This window comes from Pinus tabuliformis, chromosome 3_1 (genome assembly GCF_031772625.1).
Source record: "Pinus tabuliformis cultivar Carrire ecotype Pingquan chromosome 3_1, CPIR1, whole genome shotgun sequence".
NCBI lineage: Eukaryota > Viridiplantae > Streptophyta > Pinopsida > Pinales > Pinaceae > Pinus > Pinus tabuliformis.
Genome location: NC_142301.1, coordinates 86,838,650 through 86,862,929, shown reverse-complemented (window position 1 = coordinate 86,862,929; position 24,280 = coordinate 86,838,650). Strand labels below are relative to the sequence as shown.

The 24,280-nt window shown below is 38.4% G+C and overlaps 1 pseudogene; it reads right to left on the bottom strand.

The window, feature by feature from the left end:
• Window positions 1-449: 449 nt before the first annotated feature.
• LOC149185903 (protein CANDIDATE G PROTEIN-COUPLED RECEPTOR 7-like) lies at window positions 450-1,634 on the bottom strand (annotated as a pseudogene).
• Window positions 1,635-24,280: the final 22,646 nt, after the last annotated feature.

Here is a 24,280-nt window from a genome sequence, read left to right as displayed (position 1 = left end):
TGAACGGTTAACCTACAAATGACCCTCCATGCTCTTTAAATAGAGATCATGGACCAGTCGGGTGTTAAGCCACGGATCAAGTGTTGGTAATACCGAGGAGAGAATGAACCGTTGGATCACTACATATCGTGACCGTCGGATTGTAAGTTACAAAATGTACATAGTAAAGAAACACACTTTACCTAACTCTATACTAGACCAAGTTATACTTAACTATTTCCTATGTGTCGGAATATCCTAACACAAGCGCCTCTGGTCTCTTCTTTCTATTTTTGATTTAATTGTCTTGGATTCACCTACATGATTTGTTAGAGTAGCTAATTCTAACAAAACCACTCCATTGAGTTAGCTAAGCTCAATGCTTCTAATTCCAAAACAATTATAAATACCACATTAATTTATTTCTCATTGGAATTTTTTCAAGTATGCAATTCTAACAAATTGCACTTTTACATTGAGTTGATCAGGCTCAATGTGTTTACCTTCCCAAACTCCAATTCTGTCAAGTTGACCCGAAGAAAAAGAAGAAGGCGGTAAACCTCTAGTTGCATGAGCAAGACACTATCCAGAGTTCTCTGATCTCGGCGGCAAATCAGTTGATGAGCTGCAGCCTTATTCAACAATTTCTCATCGTTCTCAGGCACATCTTTGTAGACATCAATCGTCACCACATGGGCATTTTTTCTGTAAGCATTGCCATTGTTGGTCATGTAAGGGTAATCATCCTCACTGTCAAGCCCACCATTGTCTATAATAAATTGGAAAGCATAATCCATGAGAACTTTCTTCTCCTTGCCTTGCAAATAGGGTTTCAAGAAGGACCAACCAGTGCCAATTAAAACAATCAGGGTAAAAAGCATAATTCCCTTCAAAAAACTGAAAATATAAAATAGAACATCCCATCCATGGGTTGTTCCGGTCCTCTTAATGAAATACTTGTCCTCTGCCTCGCAGATGAGATTAAAGGCTTTCAGGCAGACGAGTGTGGCCATAAATACATGGATCTGGTAGGCCGTCAGGCGGTTTCTAACAACCACGTAGATCCAAACCCCAGCCAGCACAATATATATCAAAAACAACGAAAAATAGAGCTTCGACAGAAGGGTTTCACCGGCTGAAAGATAATCCCTGGTGCTATCACCGAATCCCTCAAGATTATACATAACAGTCTTTACATCCATTGAAACCACAACATCGGGGATACAATTGACAAAGACCAGAGTATACTGATTTTCCTCGAAACCTTGGAAGGTTTTGTTATAGTAAGTCAAATTCTCCAAATCCTTGAATGTAAAGAGGTGTACGATGAGCTTACTCTCAAGTACACAGTGGATTTTGTCGTGCTCCAGATCTTGCAGAACGTGAGCCTAGGCATCTCTAGTGCTCAGGAATAACCCCATGTAAGTGGGGTCGATCTTCTCCCCCTTCAAGTTCTTGTAGGAGGGGTCATTCACATGGATTTCCAGGCGGCCTCTGTGCGTGAATCTGAATTCGTCAAAAGGGATGATCGACCGGTCATCGGATCTGATCTCCGTGTGTCAGATCTTAGCTGAACAAAAAGGAAAGAGCCCCATTAGAAAGGCCATCAGAAATAAGACGATCGCCATTGCAGAAATCCTTGAATCCGGCCCCATTTCGAAGATCTGAGATGAGTGTTTCATCACATTGTCATTGCGAAAGGCCCCAGAATCACCAAACTACCACGAGGCTAGGAGAACACCACAAAATTAAACTTCGAGCTTTGTCGTTTCTGACTAGACCCAATAAGCCGCCATTAAACTCCACAAAACAGTCGCTTTCCCGCCCATGCAGTTCACGCTAGACAACCATCTCCACAGTTAGAACCTCCAACACTTTATTGCATCACACCACTACAAGATTTAAATCTAAGAACATGCACACACGATGCGTGCCACAACTCCACAAGTCTGTGTTGATGGAAAAACAAAAACTACAAAATATACTCACTTATTTCCTTAGCCCAGAAGGGACCAGGCCCTCAGGGGCTCTGATACCATGATAAAACTTGATAGTGCAAACTATATTCACATTAATTAATCAAATATCACATTACATATATACAAGAATATTGTCTCAAGATATGAAAATTATCTTAGACATACAATCTGTTGGTTGAGAGAATATCCCAACCATACACCAAACTAGGGAAACCACTCTTATAGAATAGGAACAGACTCTTTACATAGAAAGTCGCAACTGAGACAAGTAAGAATTAATATTCCAACACTATTAACATACTTTAAGACCTACCACTATTACTATTACATGCTTGATTTTAACAACTACCACTATTAACACACGTAGTCCCCAACAAGTGCCTACACATAAACTCGGGAGATCTGAACTTGAAACCTCTTATAACATAATACTTCATTTTCACAGCCATGACCAATTGAGCTTCCCTAGAGGGTTGAATTTATTTCTATATTAAACATATAATCTAAAAAAAAAAAAAATATCATCCTCAAAATTATAGCGATTTTTTTCTTTAAATCATATATTTAAAATTTGCTTTATCTAAACAAAAAGATTTTTATTTTTACTTTTATTTTGATTTTGAACTTGTAAATTTAGTTCTCAATTAATTAATAATAATGATTAACATTCACTAAATTTGATATGGTTTATTTTACATGGTGTTTTGGAAATTTACCAAGGGCCTAGTTTCACTATGAAGCTCATGATAATTTGTCCTTATTTTAGCAATGTTCATTTTATTCTTCACATTACTCATGATATGTAGATACTCTTGATTTTCAAGATTGGGGTTAATTACCTCCTTATAACATCTTAGTTTCCTTTTTTTCTCTAACTTTTTTTCACCCCACAATTTCTCCTTAAAAATTTGAAGTAATAATAATATAATATTAAGTTTTTTTAACAAAATGATATCCTCCTTTATCCCCTGATAGTCAAGCCAAGACTAGGCGTATTTATGCCATACCCACTTGAGCTGAAGGTGGGGGTTTTGGCCAAAGTTAGAAGCAATTTTAAGAGACTTTTTGGCTACCATGTTGTTTAACTTCTTTTATACACAACAGACCTAGTCATAGCCATGCTTTCAATAGGGGAAAGTCCTTCTTTAATCACGAGGATGGGATAGGGAGCATTTTCTTAATCTTGAGATTGTAAGTTACAAGTTGCATTACAACCACAAACCTCACATCCATATAAAATAGCAGGACTGTTGAGAGCCTTAAAGATGTTTTTTTTTAATCCCATATCTAATGATCTACCGACTTACAATTTTTTTTCAAGCCCATTGTAAGCTTTCTATCCTTCATTTATCATTTTCTCAATGCTATAATTCCAATTGAGCTTATGATGGGTATCGATTCCAAGATATTTGTATGGAGGAACTTCCTCCAATTAGTTGTTGTCATATGAAAGGATCATATGTGATATTTTTGGATTTAGTTATTATTATTTTTTTCAATATTAATAATCATACCCATCTTGGAGCAAAAATCTTGCATGATTCATAGTTGCTTGCCAAGATTGCAATGGATCTTTACCAAGAGAGTAATATCGTTAGCATAAAGGGGAAGAGTTTTGGCTATACCAATGAGCACGGGGTCAACACAATCTGCATCTTCCAAACAATCAAGATATTTTTTAACAATTCAAATTTATGCCTATGTATAGTATTATGGGCAACCTTTCCGGTTTGAAATGTCATACATATATAATGTAAGTGAATAATTGATAAAAAAATATATATTTTTCTATTTAAATTGGTAATTTTTTGGTGAATAACATTCACTCGCATGCACACACACACACACATATATTGAATTTTTAATCAAATGGGTGAATATTTTTTCCAGAAAATATCCAATTGGCAAAATTTCGCCCTTAAAATTTTCCCTGCAAACAATCTTCTAGTCTATCAATGTATGTCCAAAAAGGGTAGGGGATAAGACACACTCTTGATTGACTCTGATATTGCATTTGATTTCTTCAGATCAACCATTAGTGGTCCTAATTATCGTACAACCTTGACACAATAACCCTCAACTTGAGATGAGCCATTATCTCTTTAAACCTATCCCACATATTTGTCTTAGGAATGGTGTCAAAAGCTTTTGTAAATTCACTGAAATAACATAAGAGATCAATTTTATTATTGCAATATTCCTCTACGATTCTGAGAGCAATAAGGTGGTCCATAGTTGAATGATATCTTTTGAACCCAACTTGGCCTTTAGGTCTTTTATTATGGATTTCTAGCCATGGGCTAATCTTCTTTTCCAAAATAATTCCATACAACTTGGCGAATGTGTGGTTGATCATAATAGTCTTATAATTAGAGGAAATGCTTTTATCCACACTCTTAAAGATGGACACAATAAGGCTTTACATGAAAGGCTTAGGGAAGTATTATTTCATTGTCAAATTGAAGAGCTTGTGTATGTGAGGGATGGGGATAGATCCTCCCATTTTAAAAAATTTAGCCTGGTAAACTTCAATATCTTTTTCATTCCTTTTAGCAATTTACATAACCCCAAACTCATGTCTTCCAAAGAAAGGATATCATTTTCTATATCGGCATTTAAAATGGTGTCCATGGCATTAGGAGATTCATAATGGTTTTTAAGGTAGGAATTCTAGTTCTTCAAGAGAATCAAATTATTTTCTTTAGTTTTATGAATTGGAATTTTCCTCCAAAACTTTCTAGCATTAGATTTAGTTCAGTGCAGTAGTTGTTCTCACTCTTCTATTTATATATTACCTTTTCTTCCTTTTAATAAGAGTTTTGTATGCATTTACTTTATCAAGTTTTAAATATTTATTAGAAGCACCGATGATCATGTTTCTAACAATTTTATAATCCTTATCATATGAAGGGTTAGTACTTCTATTATACTTATTATATAACAACTTGATAAAGAACTTGTTAATGGAAAGGGAGAGAATTGTAATAAAATTGTGATAAAGATTTTTTATATTATCCTTATAAGTTAATAGATATAAAATCCTATTTAAATTACATTTAAGGAAAAGCAAAAATTCCCAAATTTTGTTTTATTTAAATTGAATATTTTGATAAGATCCAAAATTTATAACTTTGTTAGAATTTGTCTTTTCAAGTTGGAGGAGAAATAGGGATTACTTTGCTTGATTAAATGAGTTTCAATGGCTATCAAAAATAAATAATATTGAAAAAAAGTGCCATTATATTAGTGTGGCATGGAAATCTTATGATGAATGAGTCAATAATAAAGTCATAAAATAAAAATTATTTTAATCACATTGATAGGTTTTTGGATAAAATGTTCTCTGTATATTTAATGATGTCCTATGTTTCAAGTGGTCTCACCACCCATCATTAGGCTTACATGAGTCCCTCATGATGGGTGGTGAGACCACTCGAAACGTAGGAAATAATTAAATCTGCACACAACATTTTATCCAGAAAGCTATCAACAAAGTAAAATATGTTAATGAATATGGAATTACCTATCAACACAATAAAGAAACTTCAACCCCATTACTCATGGAAATGGGGCTCACCATGTGATCACTATGAGGAAGACTCTAGAAGATTCCATATTGTAACTCTAGTTAAGAGTTGAGGGACTCAAAACTAACAACTAGTAGGCTCTCGGGCTGTGTTATACCCGAGCCACAAGGAGGAAAAGTGGTTCTATTATTTTCAAGTGCATTTATTCCACAGACAAGAATAGTAGCTAAAAGAGATAGGGAGAATATGCACATAGAGGATTTATACACTATAGTGGCCCATGGGCCACATGACTTACTTATTTGTACTCGCAACCATTTTCTATTGAAAGAAAGAGAGCAAAGCAACCTCACCTTCTAGGTGGGTTTATTCTTGAAAGGGTTTCCTAGGTTATATCTTGCGTTAATCATGGTTTGTGAGTTTTTATTTCATTGTTCTATATTTTCTACATAGTTGTAATTTGCATGCATACACAATAAACAATAATTTACATATCCATAAATCTAAAGAGAAATAAACTCTCATAATGTAGATTTTGGATTTTAATGTATAATTTATTAGATATGTTGTAATGAATTGTCCAATAGAATATCCATGGTAGTTTACAAATCATTGAAGAACCTTGAATGTAACAAAGAGATTCATCATTTATCTTTGCTTTCATTTCCCCCCCCATTGTTCACTTCATCATATGTTCACATCAAGGTGAGTCTTACCTTACAATAGTTACAGTTTTCAATTATACTTGAAGACCCCTGGACTTGACACGAATTCCTCCACCATCAATTTGAAATTTTTTGTTCATGTCAAGTTCCTAGAGATTTTCTCCTTATAACCATATTCTACTTACACCAATGCCCCTGAGGTTGATGCAAATTTCTCCTTCAGCATACATCAACTATCACACCTTTAGGCATATCAGAAAATAGTATTCAACACCTTATCAATGATTGTAATCATAATTGTTGATCATGATCATGAAAATGGGACATTCCTGACTCATGTGTATATGTTAAATAACTCTTTTATTAGATATGTGTTTTGTAGGCAGTCCCTTCTCCATCTCTTACAAGATGTCCTTCTCTCTCTCCCTCCCTTTGTGTGCGTGTGTATGTGTATGTGTGTCACATCACCATTTAAGTAGTATATATTCAAGAAAAATATGATGTATTTTGGATATAAATTTTATCCTAACCTCACATATTATGGGGAGAGAATATTATCACTCACGTGACTTTACAGGTGCTAACCAAAAATTTCATTAAATGACCAAGATAAAGGTAACTATTTGTGAAAATTAATTTGCAACACAAAATTACTTGATTTTTATTATTATTAAAAATGGGTATTTTTCCATAAGTCACGATTTAGTTTTTGCATGATTTCACATGAATTTCCCTCCAATAGTGGTGTGGATCCATATAAATTGATAGTTCATTAATAAATGACATGAGAAGTCATGAATATCCCATCAATAGGAAATTACTAAATTCAAATAGGCCAATTTAGAGATCTATGGCCATTAATGATAAGTAATATTGAAACTCAAAGCCCTAATGATGTCCTCCACAACATGGGAAGCCCACAATGGACTTGAGCTCCTTTCACACCATGAAATGGTTGCAAAAAATATTTAAGAAAGCCTATAAGTAAGAGTCATGCGTAACCATTTGGATAAGAGAAGAAAACTAGTGTTATCCTACCCAAATATTGCTAGGATTGCCCCAAACTCAAAAGTTATTGTATGCATAATATCTCTTGACAAGTTCCCACCATTGGAAGAGCTTGAACTCATCTTGATTAGTAGAGAGAGGATTAGCAAAAGACATAGGGATTGAAGAAGGCTACCCTAGATTAACATAATTCCCTTTATGTCTCTTTCATAGGCCTTCAAAGCCTTGATCCATTGCTAATAAAGAGTTTACTTCACATTTTATTTGTGTTTTTGATGTGTTTATTTGCTTGCATATTGGTTCTTTCACATTTAAATTATGCAAGTCATGCTTGTGCTTTATTCTAACAATTGACCATCTATATTATGTTGTATGGGTATAGCTACCCGTGCAACACTTGGGACTTTTCTTAACCTTTTGACTAATCCTAACCAACACCATCAAAGGGAAGGAATCAACAAACTTGTTCTTTGAATAGGCCTAGGTGCACTTCAAAATACCAAGGAGCATCATTTTAGATAGGGACACCAAATTTCTTAGTGCGTTTTGGAATATATTGTGGGAGAAGATGGATACCAAGTTAAAGAGGTCTACAACATTCCATCCACAGACATATGGGAAAACATATGTAGTCAACAAGAATTTGGTTCATCTTTTGAAGGGTTAAAATTAGAAGCATTCAAGACCTAGGATGAAAATATGGTCTATGTACAACAATCTTATAATAGAACAAACCACACTTCTACTAGTAAGTCCCAATCGAAACTTTGCTTTAGATATTTTCCACCTTCAACTTTGGATGTTGTATATGGACAAGAAAGGGGAGTGAAGGGGGATCTCACAAGGGATCCATTAAGAGATGAAAAATTATTGAAAATGTTAGATAAATCCATTTGCAATTATAGGAGATGCTAAAGAAGTCACAAAAAAATACAAGGCCAAGCATGATCAACACAGAATAGAGAAGTTATTTAGAGTGGGAGACAAAATATGGTTAGAATTGAACAAAGAAAGACTATGTGGCCCTGGTAAGAAGATCAAGGGTCTATGATATGGTCATTTCGAGATATTGGAAAATGTGGGAGATAATTCATATAGACTCAATCTAACCCCATACATTCTCATTTGCTTAGTAATGAATGAATAAAATCTCAAACTCTATGAGCCTTCCATGTTGTCTTTTTTTTTTCTAAGTAATACTATTCTATTGATATGAAACAAAATAAAAATACAACGAAGCGATGACCTTTGCAGTGCTGAACAGAGTTTGTCAAAAAATATCACAAACATAAACGTGACTGCCCCATCGAGGGGGAAACCATTCCGTGAAACTAGAAGAAAAGACCCATGCAGGGGTCACAAGTTGTAACATAAAAAAAGCCACACAGGGGACCTAGATTGAAAGCTAGTGAATCAAACTAGAAGGAATGTTTTCAAAACAAAACATAGCAAAAAATCAGACAACAACATATGAAACCTCCAGCTATCAGTAAGGTGACACCTGGCAACCCAATCGTCAGTCAGGATGGACCCCCTGGATGTCGTCTGTAGCAGGTCCTTCAACAATTTGACACGCATACTTGTACCACTCCTCCTCCTCTACTGACGTGCCTCGCAAGATTCCACGAACTGGTTGAGTGCCAGCAAAGCTTCCCTCTGCTGCATGCTTGCTTGACATGTCACCCTGGACTTCACCAGTTGCCTTCGTGTCTCCTGCTCTACCGTCGGTGGCAGAGTTCTCCACCATCTCCTGTGTTCCTGGATCTTGGGCATTCCTGTTCCGTTGAGCGGCCCTCTGTTTCTTACCGCTGTTTCCTGGTTGAGCTTCCTGCAGGTCAATTTCCTCAGTGAAGGATATGGTAAGAGTGGCGGTGATGATGGGCCAGTTTAGAGAACTATGGAAGCGGAAATGAGTCGTATGAGGAGAGGGATGAGGGGGAAGGGGAAAATTTGCAGTATGGAGGGTTGTGTTCATTCTGCGGTCACCCTGGAGCTGAGACCGCCCTCTACCACTGCGCGTGTCTGGGTATCTACCAGATACCAGAGAAGGAGCCATGGGGATGAGTAAATTCTGGAGAAGAGGAGGGTGGAGCATATTCAGGGTTGGGCGTAGCGGGAGGATGATTGCTTCCTCCATGACTGACCCCTCTTCTGCTGCGCATGCGGTGTCAAATGCGTGCCATGACTGAATTAGTCTCAGAGCTGACACTTCGGGAAGCAGAGGAATTATTGGGACTAGAATGGCTATTTAGGGGGAAAAAGAAGGGGTTTTGAGCTTGATTCAACTTACAGTGGGTCATTTAGGAGAGATGATACCCATTTCCCACGTCCACGCAGCTGAGCAACCAACATCGTCTGTCAGTGACGGTGCGAGAGCTTGGTTCCACAACCTAAGGATGGCAAGTGCTGTTTATCAGGGGAGGGAAGAATGAGTTATGGTCTGTGGAGGCCATTTCCTTATGCTCGTTATAGAGTTCTTGACTTGAGCACCATATTAATGGTGCCTGCAAGTCACAATGAATTTGCCTTAATCTGGCCTGGGAGGGGGCACAGGTAGCCATGTGGCCAAGCCTCCCGCCGTCCTTCCATCTAATCAACATTAATTACATTATGATCACTCGCATCTAGGTGTGCTTCTTCACTCTGTACCAATTCATTGTAATCCTTTATCTGGGATGCAATGGCAATAGTGTTAAGCGAGCTAGTATGTAGAGTCCGGCCACTGTCAACCCCTATATTAGCTAGGAGATCAACCACTTTGTTGCCATCTCTGTGGATGTGTTTCAAGGTGACTGCTCTGTTGGTGGAGAGCTATTGTTCGATGAGCTCTAATCTTTCTGCCAATCTCCATCTGCTAACTACTTTGTATGATGGGGTCCCTTGCAGATTCTGATTAGCCATGTTAATGAGAATCTGAGAGTCGCCTTCAATTAAAAGTGGGAAGAAACTGTGAAGTTGAGCTAGAAGAAGCCCCTACCATAGCCCTTCTAATTCGGCGAAGTTGTTCGTATCCCCGCCAATTGAACCTAGGAAAGTTAGAAGAGGTTTGCCTTGATGATCCCTGAATGCTCCACCATATCCTGCTTTGGCCGGATTGCCTTTGGATGCTCCATCGAAATTTAGTTGTATCATATTATGGGGTAGAGGGATCCATTTGTTTGGTATTTTGTAGTGTGAAAAGAATTTATGATGATTTTCCTGTACCTGGTTCAACTGAAGATTCCAGTTTGCCCATATATTCTTTTCCTGTGGAACGGAAGGAAAGTCTTCTCCATACCAAGTTTGGAGCATTAGTGTTTCCTGAAGGTTTTGGCAAACATTGTTCCATAGGACTTCTAAAGGTGTGGATTGGTCTTTGAAGATGCGACAATTTCTTTCTTTCCATATTGTCCACATGAGAAGACCTAGGATGATTTTCCATAAAGAGTTTAACAGTTTGCTCTTATATGGATTGATTGCCCAACTACGGATGGTGTTGGTGATGTCCTCTTTAATTCTTCCTTCTTTTTGGCATCTGAAGCTTGCTTTTTCCCAGAGTCTATTTGCCAAAGGGCAGGAGTTCATGAGATGCAGAGTGGTTTCTTCCTGTTGTTTACAGTTGGGGCAAATGGAGGGCCCGTGAAAGCTTCTTTTCCACAAATTGTCCCAAGTGAGTATTTTGTTTTGACATAACAACCAAAGGGAAGTGGAGACTTTTGGCCAAATGTTGGGGGCCCAAACTTTTTTCCAAAGAGGATCCTTGACTGTGTGATTCCTTTTTATTAGGTTGTAAGCCTATTGGGTGGTGAAATTTCCTCATGCATTGTAACCCCATCATATTATATCCTTCTTATCAGAGAAACGAATTTTCCTATTAACAAGCTCTGCCTCCAGATTTTTTTGAATGGACTCTGTGCCTTGCCTAATGATGTGGTCCGAGTTTATCCATTGTTTATATCCTTGTGTGAGAGTAGGCAACCAGTGCTGGCTAACCTTGTCCATCAGATGCTCGTCCCATTCCGATATTTGGTGGGGTTTGATTAGGTCCCTCAGCTTGGGTCTTTGATACCAAGATTCATCCCAAAACCATGCATTATTGCCATCCCTTATTTACCAGAGGCTGTGTTGTTGGATAATATCTTTGTGTTGATTAGCCGCGCTCCAGATTAAAGATCCTTTGCCTACTTCTGTGAGTCGGATTAGATCATCTATTGGTCGGTTGTTTGCATATTTGCCTATCCAGAGGATGGCCCAAGGAGTATGTGGCACCGAGATCCATTTCCACCAAAGGCGTGCCCCGATGATTGCATTACTATGCTAAGGATCACAAAGCCCAATGCCTCCTAAGATTTTTGGAAGGCAGACCGCAACCCATTTCATGAGTACCCATTTTCTATTTTGTCCTGATGTTCCCCACATAAAGGTCCTCTGAAGATTTTTTATTTTTTTGAGTACCCATTTTGTCACTGCCAGTACTGAAAAAAGATAAAGAGGCATGGATTGCAAGATAGCTTTGATTAACACTAGACGGCTGGCCATATTGAGGGCTCTATAAGACCATGACGAAAGGCGAGATTCCAATTTCTCCAAGAGCAGTTTCCAGGTAGAGTGTTTTAAAGCAGAGTTAGTCATAGGTGCACCTAGATATTTAGAGGGGAGAGTGGCTACCGTGAATCCAAAGATACGGGCTATGGAAGACTGAGTGATAGCAGGGGCATGGAAGAAAAAGATTTGGGACTTAGCCTTATTAATGTTGGTGCTAGAGGCTTCTGAGAACTCATTCAGAAGCGATTTTAATTGAGGGCTTCCTGAACTAAGGGATGGCCAAACAGCATGTTATCATCCACGAATTGATGGTGGGTAAAAGCAAGGGTGTTGGGAAAGGAGAGGCCTTTGAGCTACTGGGATTGAAGAGCTTCTTTAATACTTCGTCTAAGCCCTTTTGCCATTAAAACGAACAGAAAGGGAGAAAGAGGATCTCCTTGTCTGCTTCCTCTAGAAGGATGGAAGAGGTTGGAAGGGATTCCATTGACCAGAATGGAGAAGAAGGTGGAGGTTATTAGACTCATAACCCATCTAACCCAGGGAGGGGAGAAGTCAAAGGCAATCAACATCTTTTGAATGTAAGTCCAGCTTAAATGATCAAAAGCTTTAGAGAGGTCAATTTTTAGAAGCATACCTGCTTTTTTGAGCTGCTTTAGGGTGTGTTTAATCTCATGATTGAGAATGATGCCATCCGTGATTTGCCGACCTTCCACTTATCCTGATTGCTCTAGCAAGATAAGTAATGGTGGCATCAGCTTCAATCGAGAGGCAATAACTTTGGAAATGATTTTGTAAGTGACATTACAGAGTGCGTGTTGAGCCTCAACCTTACACTCATTTACCTATCCTCCCAACAGCTTTTCCCTATTCACTTCTCTCTTTTGTCATCATTTCCTCCATCAACTTGTTCAATTCATTGCATTATATGTCTTTTTAACATGATTTGTTGACTGTGCTAGTGATTGACTGTTGGTTTAGAATTTTGGTACATGTTCAACAATTCCGCAGCTATTCAGCAATTCCGTAGCTGTTCAGAGATTCCACAGCCTTTTTGTTGTTTGCTATACTCCACGTGTTTTCTCAAGGAACGGGCCACATGGGCACGTTGGTATGACTGTGTACATGGTTCGTGTGCTATCAGCTAAGCCAACTCGTTCATATATACCCCCGGTCAACGCAGGTGCACCCACGGTCAAACAACAAAGTTCCAGACGGTGGCACGACTCTGCGTGAGCAACTGAGACACGGAACCACAGCTGGCACTTCCTCCATGCCACGAAGACAGCAAGGGACATGATCTAACCATAGATTTACTCCCCATGATGACCGTTTCCTCCAAACGTGCACGGAGTTGCCTGCGTGTTGCTGCGTAGTTAATTAGTCAAGACTGTAGTTGCTTAGTTTACGCAGAGGACAGTTTGTCCCTGTGCCTATAAATAAAGCGTTTGCATACGCTTAGTAGTTAGTCTTCAAGTTAGTTTTTGGCTGTAATCACTTTGTTTATAAAACTCTGTTTTAAAGACTGTTTCATACAGCGTTTACGTTTTTTATATTTTGACATGCTGATTTAATATAAGAAGACTGTTCCTGTTCATCTCTACGTAGCTGATCTTTAGCTGGTTGAGTGGATGTAGGGCCCCCATCTGCCACAACCTATGTACAGTAGCATTTAACTTTATTTTCCTGCCTTTCTTTGTTTTCATTTTCACATGTACAATAATGTATAGTTTGATTTCTGCAGTTTTTCATTTCTTTGAACATGTATAATAATGTACAGTTTGATTTCATGCCTTTACATTTCCAGCACTTTTCAGAACTGATCAGTTTGTTCTTGCAGGTGTGTTAGGAGCCCGGGATAGTGTGTTTTTATTTCTTTTTATCACTGATGGTATTTGAAGTTGTCTTGTCTTAGCTGCTGATTTTTACCTTGCTTACTTAGTTTCATTGCTAGTTTACTTTATCAGGTTTTTGACAAGTTGCTTACTAACCTTTTGATGGTCTTCTCATCATAATTGACTAACCTTTATTGGACCAAAATATCATTGAGTGGCAGCTTGGTTTGATTAGCTTTTGGACTCATATTACTGATTCCTTCTTAACTATTTTTCACATGAACAATTTCAGCTAGAGGCAGAATGTTAAGGAAGAATGAAGTGTTATGACTTGTCATTTAAGTTTTGCAGTTAAAGTAGTGTTTTTCACTTTCCATTGAGTTAACATAGATGCTATTTTTGTTCTTATCAGCAGCATAGATAGTGGACTAGTGCCATTAGTCACTTTGTTTAATGCTTTGCTTTCATTTGAAGTTTCAATTCCATTGCAAGTCACTTTTCAAGCTTTCTCTTTAAAAAGTTCAAGAAGCATTTAGAAACCACCACACACACACACATTCACTCACTTGTTTATAACTTCATCACATCACATTAGGAAGGTAAGTCCAACACAAACTAAAAACGACAAAAAGAACTAGGAAAGGCTGCTTAAGTATATATTGTACACTTCACTTCATCAGCTTACGAGCCCCGGGTTGACAATTAATGATAGCAATTTAGACAACACTAAATTGACCAAACATTTTGGCGCCGTTGCCGGGGAAGTGAAATTAGGTAGCCAATTCTAAAAAAAAAAATTAAGAAAATTTCAAGAAAGGGAAATTGATAACCTCTCAAAGTATGCTCTCCTCTTGCACCTAGAGTGATCTGGAGGATCAGAAAAGAGAAAGTTATTGGTTTAATAGTTTCTTAAGTATGCTCTCTTCTTGCACCTAGAGTGACCTGGAAGATCAGAAAGAGAATTATTAGCCTGACTTGAAGAAAAAATAAAAAAAATGACATGCATAGAGCTAGAGATTCTAGGGGAAGGATTTTAGCTAGAGCCAAGAGTTCGATTTTTACAAGTCCATCTACTTCAAGGAATAGACAAGAGACACCTCCCTCATCTCCAACTGACACTCCTAGCCCTAGGATTCCTGGAATTCAAGAGGCAAGAATTGACTCTCCCACACCTTCTATTGAATTTGAATCAGAAAGAGATCCTTTTCTTTCTTCTACAGAAAGACCAATTGTAATTGAAGAAGTAGAATCATCTGAGGAAGAGGGAGAAATTCATTCTCATTCACCCTTTGTAGAAGAACCAGAAGATTCTGAAGTCTCTAGGGAAACCATTATGACAGAGGAAGGAGGTGGTAGAGGTAGAGGTAGAGGAGGAGGAGGAAACAATGGAGGAGGTAGAGGTCACATTGGAGGAAATAGAGATGGGGATAACTCATTTGGGTTTCCTATCGTTGATGAGGATTCTCGAGCCACTATGAAAAAAATATCACCATCTTTCCTCCCAAACTTTCATGGGTTAAGAACTGAGGACCCTGAAACATTTTTATTTGAGTTTGAAGTCGTATGTAGAACTTATGACTATTTGGATGACACTCAAAAACTCAAATTGTTCCCTTCCACATTGAAAGGACAAGCTTTGAAATGGTTCATGGGGTTAGTCACTCAGTCCATTAGGTCTTGGAATGATATGAAACAGACATTTTTGGATAGGTACCTGGACTATTGTATGCCTACCAACCACAAGGATGAGGTATTTAAAATGGTACAAAGAGAAGATGAGAACTTAGAGGATTTACTTGAAAGATTTCAATATAACCTGAAAAGAGCAAAAATGAGTAGCTTAGATGAGGAGACCTTGAAAGCCCTCCTACTAAAAGCCATTAGAGATGAATGGATAGACATTCTAAACATGATGGGGAAAGGAGATATATCTCAACTTTCACTCAATGATATAGCAGAGCTATGTATCCATCTCTCAAGGGGCAAATCAAAAACTCAAAAAGGGCCTAGAGATCCTTCTCTCCTCAGAGCAAATAAATCTGCAACTGGATCAGTAAGTAGGGCTGAAATCGGCAATATGCTTGATGAATTCAAAACTGACATCTTAGGGAGTCTTAGTGAACAATTAGACACCCTTAAGATCCACAATAAACAGAAAGCAGAAGCCGAGGCCTTGGCCATCTTTTGCCCGAAATGTAGGAAGAAACATGCTTTAAGGGAATGTCCCTTGGAAGCACAAGTTGTGGAAACATGTGTAATTTGCTCAGAAAACCATGAGACCAAGGATTGTCCTTCAATCCCTGGGCTCAAAGCAGTCTTTCAAGAAGATCCAAATAAACTTGAATCTCTCTGTTTTGTTGCAAGGAGACCTTGGCAGGGGCAACAAAATCAAGGGTTTAACAACTCTATGAATTTTCAACCCCAACCAAATTGGAATCCTTGGCAACAACCTTGGCCTCAACCCCAAAATCCTTTTCAATCATGGATGCAAAGCATGCAAAATCCTTATGGGAGATTTGCTCAATTCTATCAATATCCTCCATCTTTTCAGAACCAGCAAGCTCCACAACTTCCAAATCAAAGTCAACAACTATCATTGCCATTCCCTCAACAACAACAACCTTCTCCACAAAATCAAAATTCTCAACTCTTGCTCCAATCCCAACAGAAGTCAAATCAACTTCCTTCTCAGCCATTGCCAAACCCCAATAATAGGAACCCTCAAAATGCTTACATGATGGAAGGTCAACCATTTCCTACCTATATGATTGTTCCTCTCAATGAAGTACAACTCAGATCAGGTAGAATCCTAGATCAACCTTCTATAAATGTTCAACAGCCAGGCATTTCTGAGGAAGAATCTCTTAAAGCTAATAAGGGTTCTGAAGCATCCCTTCAAAACCCAAACACTCAAAAAGAAAAAGAAAAAGAATCAACCCCCACAACTCCCATAGTTGAACAACCTACATCTTTAGCCACACCTCCTTTTCCTGAAAGGTTACAAATTGACAAAGGAGTGGAAAAGCAAATTTGGTTGCCTGACTACAATTTTCTAGATGAATTGAAGAATGTCTGTATCAAGATTCCCTTGTTACAAGCCATTAAAGAGATTCCCATTCTAGTAAAAAAAATAAAGGAGTTGAGCCTTAAAAGACCAGGAAGGAAACCAAGAGATACCAGAAGAATCCACCTGGTAGGAAAAATTGCAGATATTATGATGGGAAAGATTACCATGCAGAAATATGTAGACCCCGGTAGTCCAATTGTCAAAACACATATCAATGGGGTAGAAATACCAAATACTTTGATTGATTTAGGGGCTGCTATCAACATTATGAGTAGACAGACCATGGACCAGTTAAAACTTCCTAACCTTCTCTTTACACCTACTTTACTGCAACTTGCAGATAGATCAATCATTAAACCTGATGGTGTATTGGAAGACATTCCAGTCTTCCTAGACTCTTGGGAATATCCAGTTGATTTTATGATTTTAACTCCCAAGAACAATCTAGGAGGACATCCTATTATTTTAGGAAGACCTTGGCTAGCCACAGCTGATGCTTTCATAAGTTGTAGGTCTGGGGATATGTATATTTCTGATGGCAATTCAACAAAGAAGTTCAATCTGTATCCTCCAGCGAAAGCAATTACAGAAATAGGAGATAATGAGTGGGTTGATGATGAAGATACTATACAACCTGTCTTTACCATTTCTGAGATTAGTGAAGATAGTCAAATTCTGAATACATTAGAAAATTTTGAACCATCTTCAGAATATGACTCTACACAATTTCAGTTGGAATCTGACATAGAGTGTCTATCATCTAGACAAATGTCTCTTTTCTCTATGGAAGAATTTGGTAGTTCTACCATTGAGATCTTTCCAGGAAAAACATTAAACATTAACAAAAACTTGGAAAAATCCCAACGGGAAGAGCTAACCAAAGTCTTGCAAAGACATTCTACTGCTTTTGCATGGGAGTATACCGACATGAAAGGTATTGACCCTAAGACTTGCATTCATCACACCTACATTGAGGAAAACAGTAGACCAATCAGACAACCTCAAAGAAGGATGAATCCAAACCTTAGGGAGATAGTGAAAGAAGAGCTCCAGAAGTTACTCAATGTAAACTTCATTTACCCCATTTCAGATAGCCGATGGGTTTCTCCCTTGGTTATAGTACCTAAAAAGAATGGTAAATGGAGGGTTTGCATTGATTACAGAGAATTGAACAAAGCAACCTTGAAGGATCACTTTCCTTTGCCCTTTATTGATCAAGTATTAGATACTTTAGCAGGTAAAAAGTTTTTCTCATTTTTGGATGGTTTTAGTGGTTACAATCAAATTCAGGTAGCACCTGAAGATCAGGACAAAACCACATTTACTTGTCCATGGGGAACTTTTGCCTACCGAGTACTTCCTTTTGGATTATGCAATGCACCCGCTACATTTCAAAGGGCTGTACTAGGAATCTTTTTAGATCTAATTCATGATTGTGTAGAGGTCTACATGGATGATTTCACAGTTTATGGTAACACATTTGAAGAAGCATTGGAAAATTTGGAAAAAGTCCTAATTAGATGTAAAGAAACAAATCTTTCATTAAGTCATGAAAAGTGTTTTATGATGTTTACTGAAGGGATTGTTTTAGGACATCATATTTCAGGAGATGGAATTAAAGTTGATAGATCCAAAGTTGAAGTTATCTCCAAGTTACCTGTTCCAAATTGCCAGAAAGATGTTAGAAGTTTTCTTGGGTTTACTGGGTATTATAGAAGATTTATTGAAAACTTCACCAAGATAGCATCTCCTCTCTTCAAATTACTTACCAAAGACTGTGAATTCAAATGGGATCCTGAATGTCAGTCTGCATTTGAAACTTTAAAGACTAGAATATCTGAAGCACCCATTTTGAGAGGGCCAAATTGGAAACTCCCTTTCCACATTTCTACTGATGCTTCAAATACAGCTCTAGGAGCTGTTTTGGGACAAAAGGATTTGGTCCCTTATGCCATTTATTACACCAGTGAAAATTTGACTCCCACTGAGTTAAATTACACTGTGACTGAAAAAGAATTCTTAGCCGTTGTTCATGCAATCAACAAGTTTAGACACTACATAACCGGCTATGAAACTTTTGTCCATACTGATCACTCTGCAATTAGATATCTCATGAACAAACCTGTTACTAATGGCAGAGTTACAAGATGGCTTTTACTTTTACAAGAATTCAACATTACTGTGTTAGATAGACCAGGGAAACAAAACACAGTAGCTGATTTCTTGTCTAGAATCCAAAACACTAACGAAGATTCTCCTGTAGAGGATAAGTTTCCAGATGAATACTTGTTTGCAGTAACTACCAAGACTCCTTGGTATGCAGATATTGCTAATTATCTAGTGACAGGGAAGCTACCTCCACACTTATTTCCTAATGAGAAAAGGAAAATCATTCAGGAGTGTTCACATTATTCTTGGATTTCTAATGAATTGTTCAAAACAGGGCCAGATTATATGATCAGGAGATGTGTTCGGGAAGATGAAATGCCTGACATCCTTAAGGCATGTCATGATGAACCGTGCGGCGGACACTTTGCTGACAAGAGGACGGACTATAAAATCCTTTCTTTAGGATATTATTAGCCTTCTCTCTTTAAAGATGCAAAGCAGTATGTTAGAAGGTGTGACAGCTGCCAAAGAGTTGGGAGACCAACTCCTTCAAATGAAATGCCACTACAGCCACAGGTATGCATCGAACCCTTTGAAAAATGGGCTCTAGATTTCGTTGGACCTATTAATCCACCATCTAAGCAAAAGAAGTATATATTGGTTTGCACTGATTATGTTACTAAGTGGGTAGAAGCCAAGGCATTGCCTTCTGCCACTGAAAATTCAGTTGTTCAATTTCTTTTTGAGGATATTTTTACTCGTTTTGGTGTCCCAAGAGAAATTGTGATAGATCAGGGAAGTCAATTTACATCTAAATTGATGGAGAAGCTGATGGAGGAATACAAAATCAAGCACAGAACATCTACTCCATACCATCCGCAAGCAAATGGTCAAGTGGAATCTACAAATAAAGTTCTTGAAAGCATCATCACCAAGACTATTCATCTTCATAGAAGAGATTGGGCAGAAAGGCTTCCTGAAGCCTTATGGGCCTATCGAACTACATGGAGGAACACAACAGGACATTCTCCCTATGAACTTGTTTATGGGAAAGAAGTCCTGCTCCCCATTGAGTTCCAAATCAAGACCTTCAAGATAGCAGTTCAATTGGGGATGAGCCTATCAGAAGCCCAAAAGCACAGAATGGACCAGCTAAATGAGCTAGATGAAATAAGACAAGATGCAATTCTAAGGACCGATCTAGTTCAGCACCAAAGAACTAAGTGGCATGATCGACACATCAAAGAAAGAAAGTTTCAAAAAGGAGATTGGGCACTATTGTTTGATTCCAAGTTTAAGGACTTCAAAGGAAAATTTCAAACTCATTGGCTTGGGCCATATGAGATTGATGAAGTCTTTAACAATGGAGCAGTTTGAGTGAAGACCATTGATGAGCTTCAGACTCCTTTCATTGTGAATGGCCACCGATTGAAAGTATACCATAAGCCACTCTCAAGGGAAGAATTTGTTAAAATGTTCCAAGAAGATTCTGCAATGAGGCTAGTGGAGAAGAATTCTTCTCCTCCATCAGCCTGATCTTTGTTTCTTTCAGTTGAAAAAAAAAAAGAAAAAAAAAAAAAAAAAGAAAAAAATCTCTTGTATAAGCCTGAAAACCAATCTTGGATTGGCGGTCTTATGCAGAAAATATGAAGTGAAAATCAGGGTAACCTGACACTTTATATTTTCCAAAAAATTTTTTTTTTTTTTTTTTTTCCATCTCATCATCCATTTTGTCCATCTCATCCATTTCATTCATCTCATCCATTTCATCCATCTCATCATTTTCATTCCACTTCATTTTCTTCCAGTCCATTCATTCCATCTCATTTTCACCAAATAAAGTCCCTCTCAGGACTATTCCATTCAGTCAAGTTGTTTTAATCCTTTTTGTGCAGGCAGAAAAGTGTTGCTGCAATTTCCACAGCTAGGAGCCAATTCCGCAGCTGATATCAAGATTCCGCAGCCAATACACTCTGTTCCTGCAAATAAAAAAACTCTGTTTCAAAAAGAAAAAATCTGCAGTCAAAAGCACCAGCATCATTAAAGAGCAAGGACACATAGCATATACAAAGGCAGCAATAAATCAAAGGTTAGGGATGAAAATGCAAATACACGAAGGTATGTTCTAAATTTCTAACTAACAGTTATATCATTTATGTATGGTTTTCGGATTATGGTATAAGGCACTTAATGTAATGATTGATAAGAGACCCGTCCACTCCTCATCCATTATTCTGTGTAATCCACCTCACCACCTTCCTAACGGTTCCCTAAGTGCTGTTGATTTGAACTTAATACGGCCTGCTCTCTCATTAATTCTTCGTACCAGAGTGACGTGTATTGTTGTACCACGGCTCTCCAATTGATCATTCCGCAGCCAGGTGTACATAACCACCCGACATCCATGGGATTCGGCCGTTTCATCCTTTAACACCCTTCTACGCATGCATAACCCCATTTCTATTGCTGTTCACTCCCTCGATTTCATCGTTTTCACTCTCGGTTTCATTCACTACTCTGTTTCACCGTAAACATACGCTGCTCTATTTTCCTCACCTCTCCACTCAAAACCCTGACCACCAGTCTTGTAATTGCATCACAGCCATTCTGTTGTAGCCGTAATACCCACTGCTGAGCACTGTTTTCCCGTATAGCTCTCTCCTCCAGTATTCAAACAGTGTTGTCAGAGCAGCAAGAGAGCTGGTAACTGAAATGGGCAAGTTATTAAGAGCAGAGCCGGAAGGTTCTAAGTTTCTAGACGGTTACCCACAAACGAAGAGTGCCCTGCAGAAGGCCAAGTGGTTAAAATTTATTCAGAAGTTCAAAGGATATCACAAAGAAGTTACCAAGGCCTTTGCTCGGTCGTTTGATGGAGATAAGGTGGAGATTGGAGACCTACAATTCACTGTCACAGAGAGCAGCTTGGCTCAAGCAACTGCTTTGCCTCGTACTGGGGAACGTTGGTTCAAAAATCGAACTGTTGAAGGCCAAGAGTGGAAGAACATGTTGAAAAATCTAGGTATGGATACCACTATCTTCACCAAAGGAATACCTGTAAGTTTCATTAAAAAGGAATGGACTGCCTTACTTTTGCTAGTTCAGAAATTTTTTACATGTGAAGGCAGATTTGGTGTAATGTATGTTTATCATACAAAGATAATGATGCATTTTATGGGTGAACATACCATCAATCTCCCTTATTTCTTGCTGGCTAGTTTAAGAAAAATGAGTGCCACTGTTCAGAAACACGTGGGAAACATTGAGCCCCACTTATATCACCATGGACTCATTAAAATCTTGATTGAGGAGCAGTTAAAAATTAGAAAGGATACATGGGAGAAGTTCCTTGTTAGAAATCATTTCCAAGAGGCAGCTGAAGCCTCTAGTAGCTCCCCTAGGGTACCCAAGAGAAGTAGAAGAAAAGGGAAAGAAATGGTTACCCAAGACACTGCTGTAGAAGTTGAAAAAACAGCCCAAGAAATTGTTGCAGAAACTCTTCAAGAAATTGCCCAAGAAACTGTCCAAGAAACTGTGCAAAAGGAAAAGAAAAAGGGAAACAGAACAAAAAGACAAAAGAGGGATAAAGGGAAAGCCATTTTGCAAGAGTCATACCCTTCACCTGAGCCCTCAATTGAAGAAGATACCCAAACATTAGCTCATAGGCTTGCTCAGCTCCAAGAAACTGCCATCTCCAAAAAGAAACAAAAGCAAAAACAACAAAATCCAAAGAGTACTAGCCTGCAAGTAAGAAGAAGCAGTAGACTTATAGAGAAGAAGAGTGTGACTAAAGAGAAACAGTCCCATTTCATTGATTTGGGCACACCTGAGAAGACTCCAATTCGGCTAAATATTGAGCTAAGTCCTCCAAGAGAGGAAAGTCCTTTCCAGCAAGAGAGAGAAAGCAGTTTTCAAGGATTTGAATTTAGGCCAAGACAAATACCTGACATTGACCCTGTCCAGTAGAAGACATATGATTATTTGGAAACATTAGAGCAATTTGTTGCTGGCCCTAGCACTGTCTTGCCCCTTGAACAGCAGGTTCAGTCTCTGAAGCAAGAAATATTTGAGCTAGAAGTCCTCAATCGCCATATCAAACAGGAAAACGAAGCATTGAAACAACAGAGCAACGTGGACAAAATGGTCCACGACAACACAATGCTTCATTTGGGTCTTTGGCAAAGAAAGAACAGGAAATTGAGGAGGAAATGCAAGAAATTAAGCAGGGCCTTGGTTAACTTGAAATTCAGGTGCTTGGTTAGGAAACCGAGAGCAAGTTTGGTAACAAGGAGGAAAAGGAGAAGGTTGGATGTCTTGGCAGAGGCATCTGAACATGTGGACTGAAAGATTATGACAAAGTTTTGGTTGCATGAGGACATGCAACACCCTCGCAGTGGGGGTATGTTGAGCCTCAACCTTACACTCATTTACCTATCCTCCCAACAGCTTTTCCCTATTCACTTCTCTCTTTTGTCATCATTTCCTCCATCAACTTGCTCAATTCATTGCATTATATGTCTTTTTAACATGATTTGTTGACTGTGCTAATGATTGACTGTTGGTTTAGAATTTTGGTACATGTTCAGCAATTCCGTAGCTATTCAGCAATTCCGCAGCTGTTCAGAGATTCCGCAGCCTTTTTTTTGTTTGCTATACTCCACGTGTTTTCTCAAGGAACGGGCCACATGGGCACGTTGGTATGACTGTGTACATGGTTCGTGTGCTATCAGCTAAGCCAACTCGTTCATATATACCCCCGGTCAGTGCAGGTGCACCCACGGTCAAACAACAAAGTTCCAGACGGTGGCACGGCTCTGCGTGAGCAACTGAGACACGGAACCACAGCTGACACTTCCTCCATGCCACGAAGACAGCAAGGGACAGGATCTAACCATAGATTTACTCCCCATGATGACCGTTTCCTCCAAACGTGCACGTAGTTGCCTGCGTGTTGCTGCGTAGTTAATTAGTCAAGACTGTAGTTGCTTAGTTTACGCAGAGGACAGTTTGTCCCTGTGCCTATAAATAAAGCGTTTGCATACGCTTAGTAGTTAGTCTTCAAGTTAGTTTTTGGCTGTAATCACTTTGTTTATAAAACTCTGTTTTAAAGACTGTTTCATACAACGTTTACGTTTTTTATATTTTCACATGCTGATTTAATATAAGAAGACTGTTCCTGTTCATCTCTACGTAGCTGATCTTTAGCTGGTTGAGTGGATGGAGGGCCCCCATCTGCCACAACCTATGTACAGTAGCATTTAACTTTATTTTCCTGCCTTTCTTTGTTTTCATTTTCACATGTACAATAATGTATAGTTTGATTTCTGCAGTTTTTCATTTCTTTGAACATGTATAATAATGTACAGTTTGATTTCATGCCTTTACATTTCCAACACTTTTCAGAACTGATCAGTTTGTTCTTGCAGGTGTGTTAGGAGCCCGGGATAGTGTGTTTTTATTTCTTTTTATCACTGATGGTATTTGAAGTTGTCTTGTCTTAGCTGCTGACTTTTACCTTGCTTACTTAGTTTCATTGCTAGTTTACTTTATCAGGTTTTTGATAAGTTGCTTACTAACCTTTTGATGGTCTTCT